Source organism: Nuphar pumila, chromosome 12 (genome assembly GCF_984573655.1).
Source record: "Nuphar pumila chromosome 12, dmNupPumi1.hap1.1, whole genome shotgun sequence".
Taxonomy (NCBI): Eukaryota; Viridiplantae; Streptophyta; class Magnoliopsida; order Nymphaeales; family Nymphaeaceae; genus Nuphar; species Nuphar pumila.
Window position 1 is genome coordinate 69,763,902 of NC_143260.1, and position 16,095 is coordinate 69,779,996.

Consider the following 16,095-nt stretch of genomic DNA (forward strand, 5'->3'; position numbering starts at 1 on the left):
TTGAAAATTGTGAATCATGATTGAGATACTGTATTTGAGAAAGTGAAATTCGATTTCTGAAAAAATATAAGGATTTTGTGAAAATCGATTTTGAGAAATGTGAAATAACTTTGAAAAACTTGATTTTTTTGAATTCAAACTTTGAAATTGAAAATATAACTTAGAAAAAATCGAATTTGGAACTTGGGAAATACTTGAAATATCATTGGCAAATCCATATTTTGAGAAAATTGATTTTTGAATAAGACTTAGAAAAATTTGAGAAAACTGATTTCTCTGAAATGAAATTTGAATTGGAATTGGCAAATGCATGAAATGAATGAATATGGATTTGAGGAATTGAGAAATACTTTTTGTAGTTTTGAGAAATGCAGTGCATTTTGAAGTTAGCCTAAGAGTGTAGGCTGAATGTGGCTAATGTGAAGATCATACATCTAGATATCCTTCATATTTTGACTATGGCCATAAATACGAATTCCACCAAGTTTATAAACTTCATAAAAGCTAGTGCATGTGCCATTCGTGTAGACCATAGTGAGTTTGAATATGCATGAATCATCATCCATCACACATTAACATTATTTAAAAAAATAAACTATATGCAATGCTGCCTAAGCTAAGCAGGAAATGTAAATTCTTATTCCAAAGTTTAATTTAATTTACATCACTATTGAAATTTAAATACATGAAAAATAAAGTCTTCAATGTACCTGAAAACTAGAAAACTTGGTTAATGAAAATATGTTGGCTTTTCTAGATTTATCCAGTAATATCTAGAAATTACTGGATTTTGCTAGATATAAGCCTTTTCCATGATTCCCTTAAATCAAAATTGATAAAGTATGAAATAAAATTGAATAAATATGAAAGAGAAGATATGAAATTTCGAAATTGGGGTCAAAATGACCAAAATACCCCTAATAACAAGACTATGGCCTTGAAATTAGAGTTTTTAGAAAGATATTTTGATAAAATGCAAGTTTTAAAATACAAATAATAATAAATCAAACTAAATAAGATATGATATGATTAAAAATATGAAAATTAGGGTTAGGGATTTCGAAATTTAGGTCAAATGACCAAATTGCCCCCGATAGCAAGACTATGGCCTTGAAATCAAGGTTTTTAGAAATAGATTTTGGTAAAAACTTAAGTTTTATGCACTAAATGAAATCAAATGAGCACAAAATTAAACATAAAGCATCCTAATATGATTATAAACATGATTAAACCCTAAAAATATATGCTTATGCACGAAAATCCAATAATATCACAAAAATTGTGATTTTAGCAGTGTTTTTGGATCTTTCAGGGACCCTGTTTTGCAACTTGCTTAATTCAGCCATCAATTGGATTCCAAAATTCATCAAATTTGGTACCTGCACTTTTTATAACCCTAATATCAAATTAGAATTATAAAAATATTTTTTTGGAATTAAATTAATCCGAAAATTGCATTAAACCCTAAAAATATGCTATTTTGACCTAGTTCACCAACCAGTCTCAGTCCAAGACCCGAACCAGGGGTCAAATCTCCATAAAAATCCATGAACTTTTACAGAGACTAACTAAGAAGAAAAACAGAGATTTCCCAATTTACAGATCGGTAAAATCATCTCCGGTTAGGGAGAAACCCTTCCGACAATCTGAGCTAAAATATATTACTTTTAACAGGGATTAAAACGGCTACTTCAGATTGAAAATACAGACATAAATAGCAATCCTAAACAAAAATCTCTGAAATGTTAGTGGTGAACAGTAGACAGAAAAATAAAAATACTCACTCTTTACAGATCATGAATCGGATCTGTGGTTTGGGATTTATGACTAACACAAGTCTGATTAGGGTTTTGGTAAACCCTAATGAGTTTTAAATTTAAAAACAGATTCTCTGAAAGGGGAAAAATACTAAACAGTAATCAAAAAATCCTAAAATGTCACAGCAGACAGATCTACTCAATGTGAATCCATATCACTTTACAGATCTAAAATCGGATATAAGATGAGATAAATATCATCACAGCAAGTTACCTTCTTGATTTTAACCACGATTTTAAAGCTTTAAAAACCCGATTTGATGTCTGATTTTTTTTGACAGGGTTCCCGAGATCCAAAACCTCTGATTTTTCTACAGTAACTCAATAACTCATGCATGCACCACATATAAAAAAATCAGAAATAAACAATGAGTACTTCAATCCGAAATAACATTATCTTTACTGTTCTAAACCTAAAACACACAGAAATTTAAGAAACTTGACAAACCATGCATTAACTAATGTAAATCAATAAAATAAACCATAAAACAGTAAATAAAAATTATTTCTATGCTATAGAACGTAGAACAAATATGAATAAACCATAAAAATAAAATAAAAACAGGGAATCAATTTCTGAAATTTGATATCACCTTTAAAACATAGATTTAACACATTAAAAGGGTAAATCATATATTTTATTGGTTAATAATGTAAAGAATCATATTAAAATCAATTCTAATGATTTAAAATCCCTGTAAATCAATAAAAACAGGGTTAGATCACCTTCTTGGATTGTTCTTGCTGATTCTTGATGGTTCTTAAGGTGAAACCATGGTTGAATCCATGAAATAGGAGGTATTAATGGCTAAAATTGATTTAAAACTATGAAAAACATGTAATAAAAGCTAAAAATTAAACAAAATAATTACCTTGAGGTGGCTGCAATGGAGGAAGGGCTGGAGAGGAGAGAGAAGCTCCAAGAATCCTAAGGAGAGCAAGTTGGAAAAATCGACCCCCCTATGGAGACTATTTATAGAATTTTTTTAGGTTTAAAAATTGGGAATTTTGAATTTTTTGGACTCTAACAAGGGGGGGCGATTTTTGGGTGGAAAGACCTAACTACCCCTAGCCTAAATTATCTAAACTAATGCCTAATTAACCCCTAGACTTTCCTAAAAAATCCCCAAATGTAATGCCACTTGGCATTTTCTACATTTGGCCTTTTAAAACACCTTTAAAAACCTTTTAAAAACACTAGTTTTAAAAACTAACTTTCAAAATGAGTTTTTCAAAATGGTTTTGACTCTTCTAAACCTCTAACACTAACCAAGACATCAACTAACCGTAGTCTAGCCCTGACTGACTCGAATATGGCACCACCCCGAGTGGGCCCTACTTGAGTTTTTCAAAAAGCGATTTTAAAACTTGAAATTGAAGGAGTTTTCAAAAGGATTTTCAAAGACAAACTTCAAAGTTATAATTTTTAAAATGGCATAGGGTCCTAACTAGGTTAGAACTCCTCTGGATATGGTGCCAACTGAGTGGGCCCACATCGAATTTTGAAGAATTTTGAAATAAACACTGAAAATGGCTTTGAAAAGGGGTTAAAATCGACATTTGAAATTCAAGATCTTTGAAAATAGGGTCTCAAGCGAACTGGAACTCCGAGTTAGAGTCCTGAACTCTTAGGACTCTGAGATCTTAGATTTTAAAAGCCAAATGAAAGAATTTTCGAAAGATTTTATCAAGAAATGATAAAATAAGTCAGAAAACACAGTCAGGGTTAGACTCCTAACTCGACCGAACTCTAAAATAGAGTTTTGAAGTAACTAGACTCTGTAAAATGACCTAAATTTTGAAAATAATCGAAAAAGACTGAAGATGGAAGTAAAACAGACTTCAAAACAGACTCCTGACCGGATTAGGACTCTGGGACAGAGTCCTGATCGGACTGAAACTTTTAAAACTTTAAGAAATTTGATGAATAGAGGAATTCAGAAGCGACACCACCTCAATGGGTCTCATCTGTGAATTGAAATCAATTAAAATTTGAATTTGAAATGAATTCAGATTGTTTCCTTGAGAAAATATTTCGAAATATAAAGTCCTGGGGTTGGAAAATGACAGAGTATTGAATAAAAACCCAGGTTTTGAAATTGATTTTGAAATAAAGCTTTAAAATTCAAATCTGGATTGAATGTTTTAAAATAGGAGTGCTGGATCTCAAGAATGAGATGCAATGACACATGAAATGTAAGTACTGGATGAGGGTGAAAATTTGGGGTGTTTACAGACAGCAGTCGTTGGAGCCTTTTGCTGATGGGATTGAAGAAAGAGGCAGTTGCAGGTAGGTAGAAGGTTGAAGAAGGTGTAGAGGTTGTTGGATCCCCTGCGTCTTTTGCTGCTGGGAAGAAGGCCCCTGCAAAAACCCAACAAAACCAAAAAATCACAAATTTTCTCCCCCCTAATCGGCTAGGCTCTCCCCCCCTTTAAAGATGTTCAGCTTCTTCCTTTTTTTTCAAAAGATCGCAGCTTCCTTTTTTTGAAATTCCGTTACCTTCGTTGAAGATTTTGAAACTGAAATATTAAAGTAGCCGTTTTTTTTTTTTCAAAAGGGTGCCTCCTGTATTTTTTTCAAAAAATGCGTTTCATTTACCTAAGTTTTAGGTAAGTTAAAAAAAAAAATTGAAAGTATGGCTGTGGCGCCGTTTGGACTGTTTCCTTATAAGATATTAGGTAAGCAAATTAATGAAAAGAAGTAAAAGAAATAAAAATAAAAAAATGAATAATGACATAAATGAGAGGCTTTTATGGAAATGCCATCTCATTCCACTTTTAAAATCCTTTTGAAAAAAAAGTTTTGTTTTGTTTTTGAAAGTCTTTTATTTTCAATTGGGGTGCCACATGTGTGTGGGTCCGCTAACTAAAATAAATAAATAAATAAATATTGAGAAATTAAGAAAAATTTGCAAATTGGTATGAACTTCGGGTGTGTCCCGCTTGAGAATAAGAAACTTACCTGGGGGTCTGAGTATGATGCTAGTTCAAAGGCGGGTCCCGCTCCATTTATTTGAAAATACGAGATAAAACATTATTTATTTTCAAGAATTTGGAAAAAATTGGTTTTTGAGGCCAAAAATATGGATAAAATAAATGTAAAAAATTTTGTAAGGAGATTTAAAATCTTTTTGCAAAAAGTTTTGAGATAAAATCTTTAAAATCAATATCCAAATATCCAGATTGTTTTCCTTGAGGAAGACTTTTGTAATTCAAAGTCCTGGGGGTAAAATGGGAAAAATTGGTAATTTTGAATACCCAGGGTTTTAAAAATCAATTTGAAAAAGTTTAAAAATCAAATCTGGATTGACAATTTTGAAAATCAGGAGTTCTGGATCTCAAACTGACATGCTATGCAGTGAAATGATGCAATGCTATGCAAAGACATGTTCTATGAAATGTCACTTTGAGCTCGGAATTGGAAATTCTAGCTTTTTGTCCAGAAAAAGGATTTTGAGATTTTGCAATTTGAAGATGTCTCTGAACCTAAATATAGAAATTTTGAAGCTCAAGAATGAAGGTTCAATCTTGGAAAATAACCATTTTGCCCTCGGTATAGAAAGGCGAGTGCCGCCATGGCAATGGAGAGGCGGCTGGTCTGTCGACTTCCCCATCTCCTTAGAAGCTGAACTATTCTGATATCTATATAATTCCGCCCATCAGGAAAGAAGGCTAATCCCACCGTGCACAGAACCATCGCGTGCTGGATTCTCTCTCGAGCTGTCCTGGACAATGAGCTGACCTCTGCAAATGTTCCATATTGTTTGTAGATTTCGAGTAGGTCAACATATTCATTTCCATCCTCCTCGATCAAGGGCCACGACTTACATCCTGTCATGCGAGCTAAGGCGTCTCGGAGATCCAGACCCTTGACATTAATCAAAAACTACTTCTCCAATGAATCTCCAGGCTGACCGGCTGGCTCGGGCAATCCCATGATTTCTGAAAATTCATCTATCAGCACTATCATCTCGCTCCATGGGAACCAGAAAGTAGAAGTGCTCGGATTCCACCGTTCTGCTAGTGCATGGATCAAATTGCCGTTGACTGTCTGCTTTCCCGCTGCGGACGCCAGTTCTAACCCACAATCGTCCAAGTGGTCCGGAAACATACAAGAGAAATTCTTGAACCATAAATAGTACCACCGGAGAAAGAAGGATCCGGTGCTGAGGACTCGATGCTCGGGAAGACTTTGTCGCACCTCGTTGGAGATGTGACCCTCAGGGAAGACTGAATCAAGCTGACTGGATGCCATCAGACTTGGAAAACATGGAAAATTGGAATAAGACTTGGGAAAATACAGGAAATTTGAGGAAAATGCAGGTAGGATAAAAATAAAGCAGGAAATTCGAGATCCAGAAGACAGGAAAGATGGGAAATCACCTAGAGTTTTGATGAAATAGGAGGAATTTTATGAAAATCGTCCAGGGTTTAATGAAATATAAGGAAGTACTTCATAAAATAAAGTATTTTGAAAATCGTCCAGGGTTTAAAACATGGACAGTACATGGACATGGATTGGGGATTTTTGAAAAGTCGTCCAGTATTTTAGAAAATTGGGAAAATATGGAAAATAACAAAGAAATGATTATAACACATTCTGCACAAACAAGTATGCACATACAACATTCCCTAAAAGCTGACTCTAGATGCACAAATTTTGAAATGGCTGTAGGACCTTAATCCTAACTCTAAGGCTCAGATCAACTATATCCAATCCAGTTATGTCTATATACTCAAGCCAAGGCTCAATGTACGTGGCATAAAATCAATTTCTCCGGTTCTAGGTTCAAGTTTTCCAACATCCTTGAGCACCTGCCGATATACGTTGGACTATGGCCCTTGGTACGTGGCAGGGGGGTTTTCACCCAAATAGGTGGCCCAGTTGTGAGGCTCTGTCCCGAACTATGGTTCTGGAAGAGAGCCCAGCAACGTGAAGACCAGGACACTATAGGTAGGGTGTTTTTTGAAAAACATGAGCACATGCAATCAAACAGAAGGCTCTAAGTCCTAAAGAGATAGAATTTTGAAATATTTGAAGAAGCAAACATTGTTTTCATACAATTCCTAAATTGAGGAGTGTTGTATTAGACCTAAGTCTATGTGAGCATGAATAATTCTCCTCAATATGGTCCTACCAAACCATACCTAGTCTATATGCATTCCATGTCAGCTGGGTTCAGGTCTAGGCTCCTAGGTTCACATGATATCATAAAGCAAAGCTGACATTCCATGGAAATCGATTTTGACAATTTGAACTAAGTAGAGCATTAGATTGATCAGGCAAAGACAGGTCCCATCACGGTCGCCAAACCTGTTATCATTGCAAAAATTTTAACTTTTTGCGAGTCAAACTGTCCTTTGAAAAGTTTTTGAAAATAACTCGCCTCCGTTTTTAAAATGCAGGATAATTCCAAAGAATGGGACTCGCCTGTCGGTACGAGGTTCGACCATTCCTGCCACCTTTAACAGGGGTAATCGAACCAAGGATCAATCTACTGCTCTGCTCTATTCAACTTGTCTAAATCATATTCTAATTTCTAAATGCACAAAGAATCAGGCATGTGCTATGAATTTCTAAAAATGCACATTTGAAAACATGATGTTTGCTTCAAAGATTGGAAAATATTTGGAAGATTCTTGGAAAATAAACTCTTTGAAAATTGTGATATATTTTTGAGATGCTGTATTTGAGAAAGTGAAAATCGATTTCTGAAGAAATATAAGGATTTTGTGAAAATCAATTTTGAGAAATGTGAAATAACTTTGAAATACTTGATTTCTTTGAATTCGAACTTTGAAATTGAAAATATAACTTAGAAAATCGAATTTGGAACTTGGGAAATACTTGAAATATCATTTGCAAATCCATATTTTGAGAAAATCGATTTTTGAATAAGACTTAGAAAATTTTGGGAAAATGAATTTCTTTGAATTGAAATTGGAATTTGCAAATGCATGAATTGAATGAATATGGATTTGAGAAATACTTTTTGTATTTTTTTAGAAATGCAGTGCATTTTGAAGTTAGCCTAAGAGTGTAGGCTGAATGTGGCTAATACGAAGATTACAAATCTGAATATCATTCGTATTCTGACTATGGCCATAAATACAAATTCCACCAAGTTTGTCAACTCCATAAGAGCTAGTGCACGTGTCATTCGTGTAGACCATGGTGAATTTATAAAATGTGCATGAATAATGCATTCATCAGACATTTAATATTGGCAGAATTAAACTATATGCAATGCATCCTATTCTATGCAGGAAATGTAAATTCTTATTCCAAAGTTAATTTAATTTACATCACTATTGAAATTTAAATACATGAAATTAAAATCTTCAATATACCTGCAAAACTAGAAAGCTTGGTTAGTGAATATATGTTGGCTTTTCTAGGTTTATCCAGCAATATCAGGAAATTGCTGGATTTTAATAGATATAGGCCTTTTTGCCATGATTCCATTAAATCAAAATGATAAAGTATGAAATAAAATTGAATAAATAAGGAATATAAGATATGAAATTTCGAAATTGGGGTCAAAATGACCAAAATACCCCTAATAACAAGACTATGGCCTTGAAATTAGGGTTTTCAGAAAGATATTTGGTAAAATGCAAGTTTTGGAATACAAATAATGATAAATCAAACTAAATATGATGTGACATGATTAAAAATATGAAAATTAGGGTTAGGGATTTCGAAATTGAGGTCAAATGACCAAATTGCCCCCGATAGCAAGACTATGGCCTTCAAATCAGGGTTTTTAGAAAATATTTTGGTAAAACTTAGGTTTTATGCACTAAATGAAATCAAATGAGCATCAAATTAAATCTAAAGCATCCTAATATGATTATGAATATAATTAAACCCTAAAAATACATGCTTATACACGAAAATCCAAGAATATCACAAAAACTGTGATTTTGGCAGTGTTTTTGGATCTTTCAGGAACCCAGTTTTGCAATTTGCTTAATTCAGCCATCAATCAGATTCTAAAATTCATAAAATTTGGTACCTACACTTGTTATAACACTAATTTTGAATTAGAATTATAAAAATATTTTTTTGACATTAAATTAACCCGAAAATTGTATCAAACCCTAAAAATATGCTATTTTTGACCTAGTTCACCAACCAGTCTCAGTCCAAGACCCGAACCAGGAGTCAAACCTACATGGAAATCTATGAAATTTTACAGAAAACAAATAGACAGGAAAACAAAACTTTTCCTTTTTACAGATCTGAAAAAGCCTTTAAAACCAGGGAGATACCCGTCCGACAATCCAGACTTGAATATATTGATTTTAACTTTGGTCCTAACTAATACTTTCAATTGAAAATTCCGGGATAAATAGCAGTACTCATTTAAAATATCTGAGATTCTAACACTGAATAGTTGACAGAAAAATAATAATACTCACTTTTTATAGATCATGAATCGGATCTGTAGTTTGGGATTTATAAACAACACAAGTCTGATTAGGGTTTTGGTAAACCCTAACGAGTTTTAAATTGAAAATCAAAATCTCTGACAGAGGAAAAATACTAAACAACAATAAAAAAGTCTAAAAATTTCACAGTAGCTAGATCTAAACAATATAAATCCATGGCACTTTACAGATCTAAAATTGGATATAAGATGAGAAAAATATCATCACAGCAAGTTACCTTCTTGATTTTAACTTCGATTTTAAAGATTTAAAAACCCGATTTGATGTCTGATTTTTCTGACAAGGTTTCTGAGGTCCAAAACCTCCGATTTTTTTACAGTAGTTCCTTTAGATATGCATGCATCACATATAAAAAAATCAGAAATAAACAACGAATATTTTAATCCGAAACAGCATGCTTTTTACTGTTCTAAACTAAAAAACACACAGAAATCTAAGAAACTTAAGAAATCATGCATTAACTAATGAAAAACAATAAAACAAACCATAAAACAGTAAATAAAAATTATTTATATGCTGGAAAACGTAAAATAAACATGGATAAATAAATAAAATACAAGGAATCAATGGCTGGAATTTGATGTTACCTTTAAAAGCATGGATTTAACCCATTAAAAGGGTAAATCACATGTTTTATTGGTTAATAATATAAAAAATAATGCAATAAATGATTCTAATGGATTAGAATCCCTGTAAAACCCAAAAAAACAGATTTAGATAATCTTCTTGAATTGATTTTGGGGTTCTTGGATGAAATTCATGGTTAAATCCATGACCACAAGAGTTTTCATGGTGAAATCTATTGAAAAATCATAAAAAAACTAAAAAAAATAATAAAATAATATTAAATAACTCACCTTGGGGCTGCAGCTGCAATGGAGGAAGGTAGAGGTGCTGGAGAGGAGAAAGAAGCCACGAAAATTTGAGAGAAAAAGAGCTCCTTTTGACCTCTTGAAGTCCACGTTAATTAAGGAGTTTTATTTTTTTAGAACTCTTTCTAATAAATCCAATAAAGGGGGCAACGATTTTTTTGGAGAATTATAGCCTAGGTGAGACTCTAATTAATCCCTAATTAGCCCCTAACTAAACCTAGAAAACCCCCAAATGTGATGCCACTTGGCATCTTCCACATTTGGTTTTTTAAAAACCTTTAAAAACCTTTAAAAACCTTCAAAAACACTAGTTTTAAAAACTAAACTTCAAAATGGGTTTTCAAAATAATATTAACTCTTCTAAACCCCTAACACTAACCAAGACACTGACTAACCCTAGTCTAGCCCTGACTTACTCGAATATGGCGCCAACCCCGAGTGGGCCCTACTTGAGTTTTTCAAAAAGCGATTTTAAAACTTGAAATTGAAGGAGTTTTCAAAAGGATTTTCAAAAGCAATCTTAAAATTATAATTTTTGAAATGTCATAAGGTTCTAACCAAGTCATAACTCCTCTGGATATGGTGCCAACTGAGTGGGCCCACATCGAGTTTTGAAGAATTTTGAAATAAACACTGAAAATGGTTTTGAAAAGGGGTTAAAATCAGTATTTGAAAATCAAGATTTTTGAAAATAGAGTCTCAAGCGAACTGGAACTCCGGGTTAGAGTCTTGAATTTTTAGGACTCTGTGATTTTGGTTTTTAAAATCCAAATGAAGAAGTTTCTGAAAAGATTTTATCAAAAATGATGAAATAAGTCAGAAAATACTGTCAGGGTTAGACTCCTAACTCAATCAGGACTCTGAAATAGAGTCCTGGATTAACTGGACTCTACAAAATGACCTAATTTTTTAAAACAAATGGAAATAAATAAAAAAATAGAGTAAAAACAAACTTCAAAACAGACTCCTGACTGGACTAGGACTCTGGGACAGAGTCCTGATCGGACTGAAACTCTAGATTTTTTTTGGTATTTTCTGAAAAACAAATGAAAGAACTTGTCAAAACACTGAAAACAGGATGAAATTGAATTTTGGTTCAGAGTCCTGATCTGATTAGGACTCTAAGAAAGAGTCCTAATTCGATCAGAACTCTAAGAATTTTGATTTTCTGATGAGCAAATGATGAAACTTGGGCAAAGCTTTTGAAAACCAGTGAAAATGAAGCGAGAACATCAATTTTGGATAGTCCTACTTCGATCAGGACTTTGGGAGAGAGTCACGATTTGATCAGGACTCTGAGATAAAATCTCAGAATTTCGAAATTCTTTGATAAAAGTGTAATAGTTTTGGTAGATTGAAAGATTTCTGAAAGATTCTCTCAAAATTGAAATCAGAATCAGAGTCCTGATCCAACTAGGACTCTCTGAACAGAGTCCTGTTTTAACTGAAACTCTGAGTTTCTAACTCTTTTTGAAAGATTTTGAAAGATTTGATTGAAAATGGATAAAAATAGTTGTAAAAGATTAAAGTCTCAATCCAATTGAAACTCTGAAGAAGAGTCCTGATCCGACTGGACTCTTGAAGAAGAGTCCTGATCCAACCAGGACTCTGAGATTTTGGCCAAAACAGAAGATTTTAAAAGGTTTTCTCCGAAAACAGGTAAAAAGGTAGTGAAAAGTAGAGTTTTGATCCGACTAGGACTCTGGAAAAAGAGTCCTGATCCAATTAGGACTCTAAAATTTTTGAGATTTTTGATAAATGAAGGAATCCAGAAGCGACACCACCTAAATGGGTCTCATCTGAGAATTGAAATCAATTGAAATTGAGTTTGAAATGAATCCAGATTGTTTTCTGAGAAAATACTTCAAAATATAAGGTCCTGGGGGTTGGCAAATGACACAATGTTGATTAAAAACCCATATTTTTAAAATTGATTTTTGAAAGAAAAGTTTTAAAACTCAAATCTGGATTGAATATTTTGAAAACAGGAGTGTTGGATCTCGAAGATGAGATGTAATGACATGCAATGCTATGCTATGCAATGCAATGATATGCTGAATTCATGCAATGATAAGCAATGACACATGAAATGTAAGCACTCGATAAGGGTGAAAATTTGGGGTGTTTACATACCCTTATCCTGATCGGGCGGAAAATGGAATACCTCTTTGAATGAGGCTCAAGTTTATACCCTTATACGGATCGGGTGGAAAATGGATGGAATCCTCGAAAGAAGCGACCATGATGGAACCTTCGATATTTGCACAATAAATCCAACAGAGGTTTTGCAAAAGGAAAGAAAATGGGGTCCGTAAAGCTTGAAAAGGGGTTGATTTTGGGCGTCTCATTGCTGAGACTAAATAGCTTTTGAAATTGCCTTTTGCGAGAAATGATTGTTGGTTTGACCTCGAACCGAAATGGGACTGTCTATGGTGGGACAGTGGGGACACAGGGAAGTGTGCGAATCTGAGAGCTTACGCTCTCAAAGAAGGGAAGGAATCAAGTCCTTAAGAGGGATTTAAAATTGGTGTCAGGATGTGTCGAAAACGAACATCAAGCTCTCACTTCACGTCAGGATAGCTAGAAAATATTGTCAAAATGTTAAGAATTTTGTTGTTGATGCAAAGTATTTGAAAAATAATACGCATTGTTGCAAAATATTCTTTCTTTTTCTACCTGAAGCATTACCTCCAAACAAGATTCACTTCGTAGAATCGAAATTGGAAACCCAAATTGCTTACAATTGACCTTCTTCAAGGAAGTTATCAATTTTCTTAATATGAATAGGAAAGAGAATTTGATATTATGAAAGCAATTGATGAAAGAGTATTGATAATAGAATTTCACAAAATTAAAGAGGATTCTTGATAGATCTGACAGTTTGATATCCTGAGAGCTTCTCTCATGATAATCTTGCTGCACTCTTTTGGATCTCTTGGGTGTTTGCTACGTTCTCCTTTATTTTGGAGATGTTCCGACTTTTTCTCTTTCTTTTTCCTCTCTTGCTCTTTTTTGGGAAGGGTACGTCACAAACTCCTTCAACTTGGAGATGTTTCGATCCTTCTTTGACAATATTGGCTCATGGTGTGGGAGATCTTTGGATGATAGCTGAAATTAAATATCTTTTGGGGATTGTCGAGAGGCTCCTCGCATCTGCCTTCATCTCGACAGTACTTTGGATTTTCTCTGGAAGGATCCGTCACAAACTCCGTCATCTTGGAGATGTTTCAAATCTTTTTTGGCCCCGAGGGTCTACTCGCTTAATTCGCCTTCATCTTGACGACAATTGAGAGATCCCTTTTGCGTATATTTAATTGCAGCTTGAGGAGACAGGGCTTGGGTAAATGCTCTCTTTTTCTAGCGCTCAAGATATTTCCACCGCCTCATTTTGCAAGAATAATCTTTAAAGATGTGCCATTGACTGCGATCAATATCAATCATCTATGGCTTTTCAATAACATTGAATCTTCTTTTCTGGCCATATCGAGGATTTATCCTTCATCCTTTTGGTTGGCCAATAGAAAGAATTTGAAGTTTGAATCTCTTCTCGCAAAAGCTTCACTCTCTTGGGAGTAATGCTGAAGGTAGACCGAGGTAAAGATTTGTATAATAAAATTTTTGAAATCAACAAATAATTGATTGACAAATTGACAAAATTTTCTTGAAATCTTGGTGAAAGAGAGCCTTTGAGGTCTGGCTCGATACATCCGTGACGAAAATTCTCCTCTCTTTTTCCCCAAAAAGAGAGACTCAGGCTTGGCCCTTACCTGAATGGGAAATGGAGAATACTCCTCTCTTCCCTGAAGAGGAGGTGTTTGCAAAACGGACTTTCGAAGAGAACTTAAGCTTTCGTCAGAGCTCCCTAATATTAGGCTTCTCTTATGGAAAGAGACCGATAATAGTGAGGTCTGAAAATCGGGTCATGAAAGGAACGAGTCCATCACACTCTCCCTAAAGAGGGTCCTCCATGACGAAAATGGCCTAGTATGAAATTGGGGGGTTACAAGAAAAGCGAGTCTTCGTCGCGCCTCTCCCTTTAAAAGGGTTCTTTGTGTGAAATTGGAAATTATTTTGCAAACAGTTCACTAAGACGCGATTCCCTTCAAACTCTCCCTGAAAAGGGGCTAAGTGAACGAATAGGATAGCATGCAAAAAGAACGAGCTCCCTCGAACTCTCCCTAAAAAGGGTCTCTCGCAAGAGAAATGATTGAAATTGGATATTGAGATTGATTGACCCAAAGGTCGAAATTGAAAATTAGAAAATTGATTGTTGGAAATTGAATGACCTAACGGTCGAAATTGAGAATTGATTGACCAAAAGGTCGGAATTGTGTGACCCAAAAGTCGAAATTGAGAATTGAGTGACCCGGAGGTTGAAAATTGGAAATTTAGTGACCTAGAGGTCAAAATTGAGAATTTGGAATTGAGAATTGAGATTTGGAATTGAAATTGGAAATTGGGTGACCCGGAGGTCAAGATTGGAGAATTGAATGATCCGAAGATTTGAATTAAAAATTGGTGGGCAAAATATCAAATTTGAGCAATTGACATACCCTGAGGATCGAAATGACTTGGATCAACAAAGGAGAATGATGAGTTCGAGTCAGAACTTGAATAAAATACAAAGATCACGAGTCAGAACCCGGATCAACAAAAGAAAATGAAGAACTCGAGTCAGGGCTCGAGTAAGATAATGAGATCACAAGTCGGAACCCGAATCAACAAAAGAAAATGAAGAGCTCGTGTTAGAGCTCGAATAAAGTAAAGAGATCGCGTGTCGGAACTCGGATTAACAGAAGAAAATGATTTGAATAACAACCCGAGTCGGAACTCGGTTTTTCGAAAAGTTGGGATTTTGAAAATGTGCCAGTTTGAACACTGAATTTTTGAAATAATACCAGTTAGAGCACTGGGTTTTGGTTCAGTACTGGTGATTACCTTTCAATTTTGAATCATTTAGGAATTGTGATGGGACTGTTTGTTGAAATCCCGATACTGACCGGATTGTTGTTAATGCAGTTAAATGCAAATGAATATGAATTGATGCATATGAATGCACAAATGTGTAAAATGAGAGATTTGCTTATCCTGCCTGCATATAGAACAAAAATTTTAAAATGCCCGAGTGTAACTGAGAAAGAAAGTTTGGTCATTATTTGAAGAAAATGGGAAGATTACAAGAGGAGACTAAATGTTTCAAGTGTAGAACTTTTTCAAGTGTCGAGCATTAATAGGATCCGACAATTCTACCCCATCGGCGTTGATGAGCCGATATGAGTTGCGGGGTAATGCTTCTTTGACGACATATGGGCCTTCCCAATTTGGTGACCATTTACCGTCAGGATGATGCTTGAGATAGGCTGTGGATCGAAGCACTAACTCATTGACTTTGAATCTTCTTTCGATGACCGACTTTGCGTATTGCCTGGCTATTCTCTGGCGATAGGATTGAGCATGCTCTGTTGCTTTTAGCCTTCTCTCGTCGAGTAAGTCTAGCTGTACCAGTCGCTGCTGCTGGTATTGATCAAGGGGTAATTGCAGAAGTGAAGCAAATTTCAAAGCGGGCTTCTAAACATGTAGTGGCAACACTACTTCTGTTCCATAGACCAGTTCTGATGGAGTAGCATTCGTTGGAGTGCGGATGGTGGTCCGATAGGCCCATAATGCATCGTGGATCTTCTCATGCCAGTCACGGCCTGTTTCCACAGTTCGCTCCAAGATACAAATTAAAATTTTATTGGTGGCCTCTGCCTGACCATTCCCTTGGGGATAATATGGAGCGGAAAAATGATGATAGATCTTGAACTTTGAGTAGAATGTCTTCATTCTTTCATTCTTGAAATGACTGCCATTGTCTGACACAATGTCATGCGGGATGCCGAAACGGCAAAGGATGTTCTTGTGAATGAAAGAGACCACGTGTCGGCCTTTTACTGTGCGGAGAGTGATAG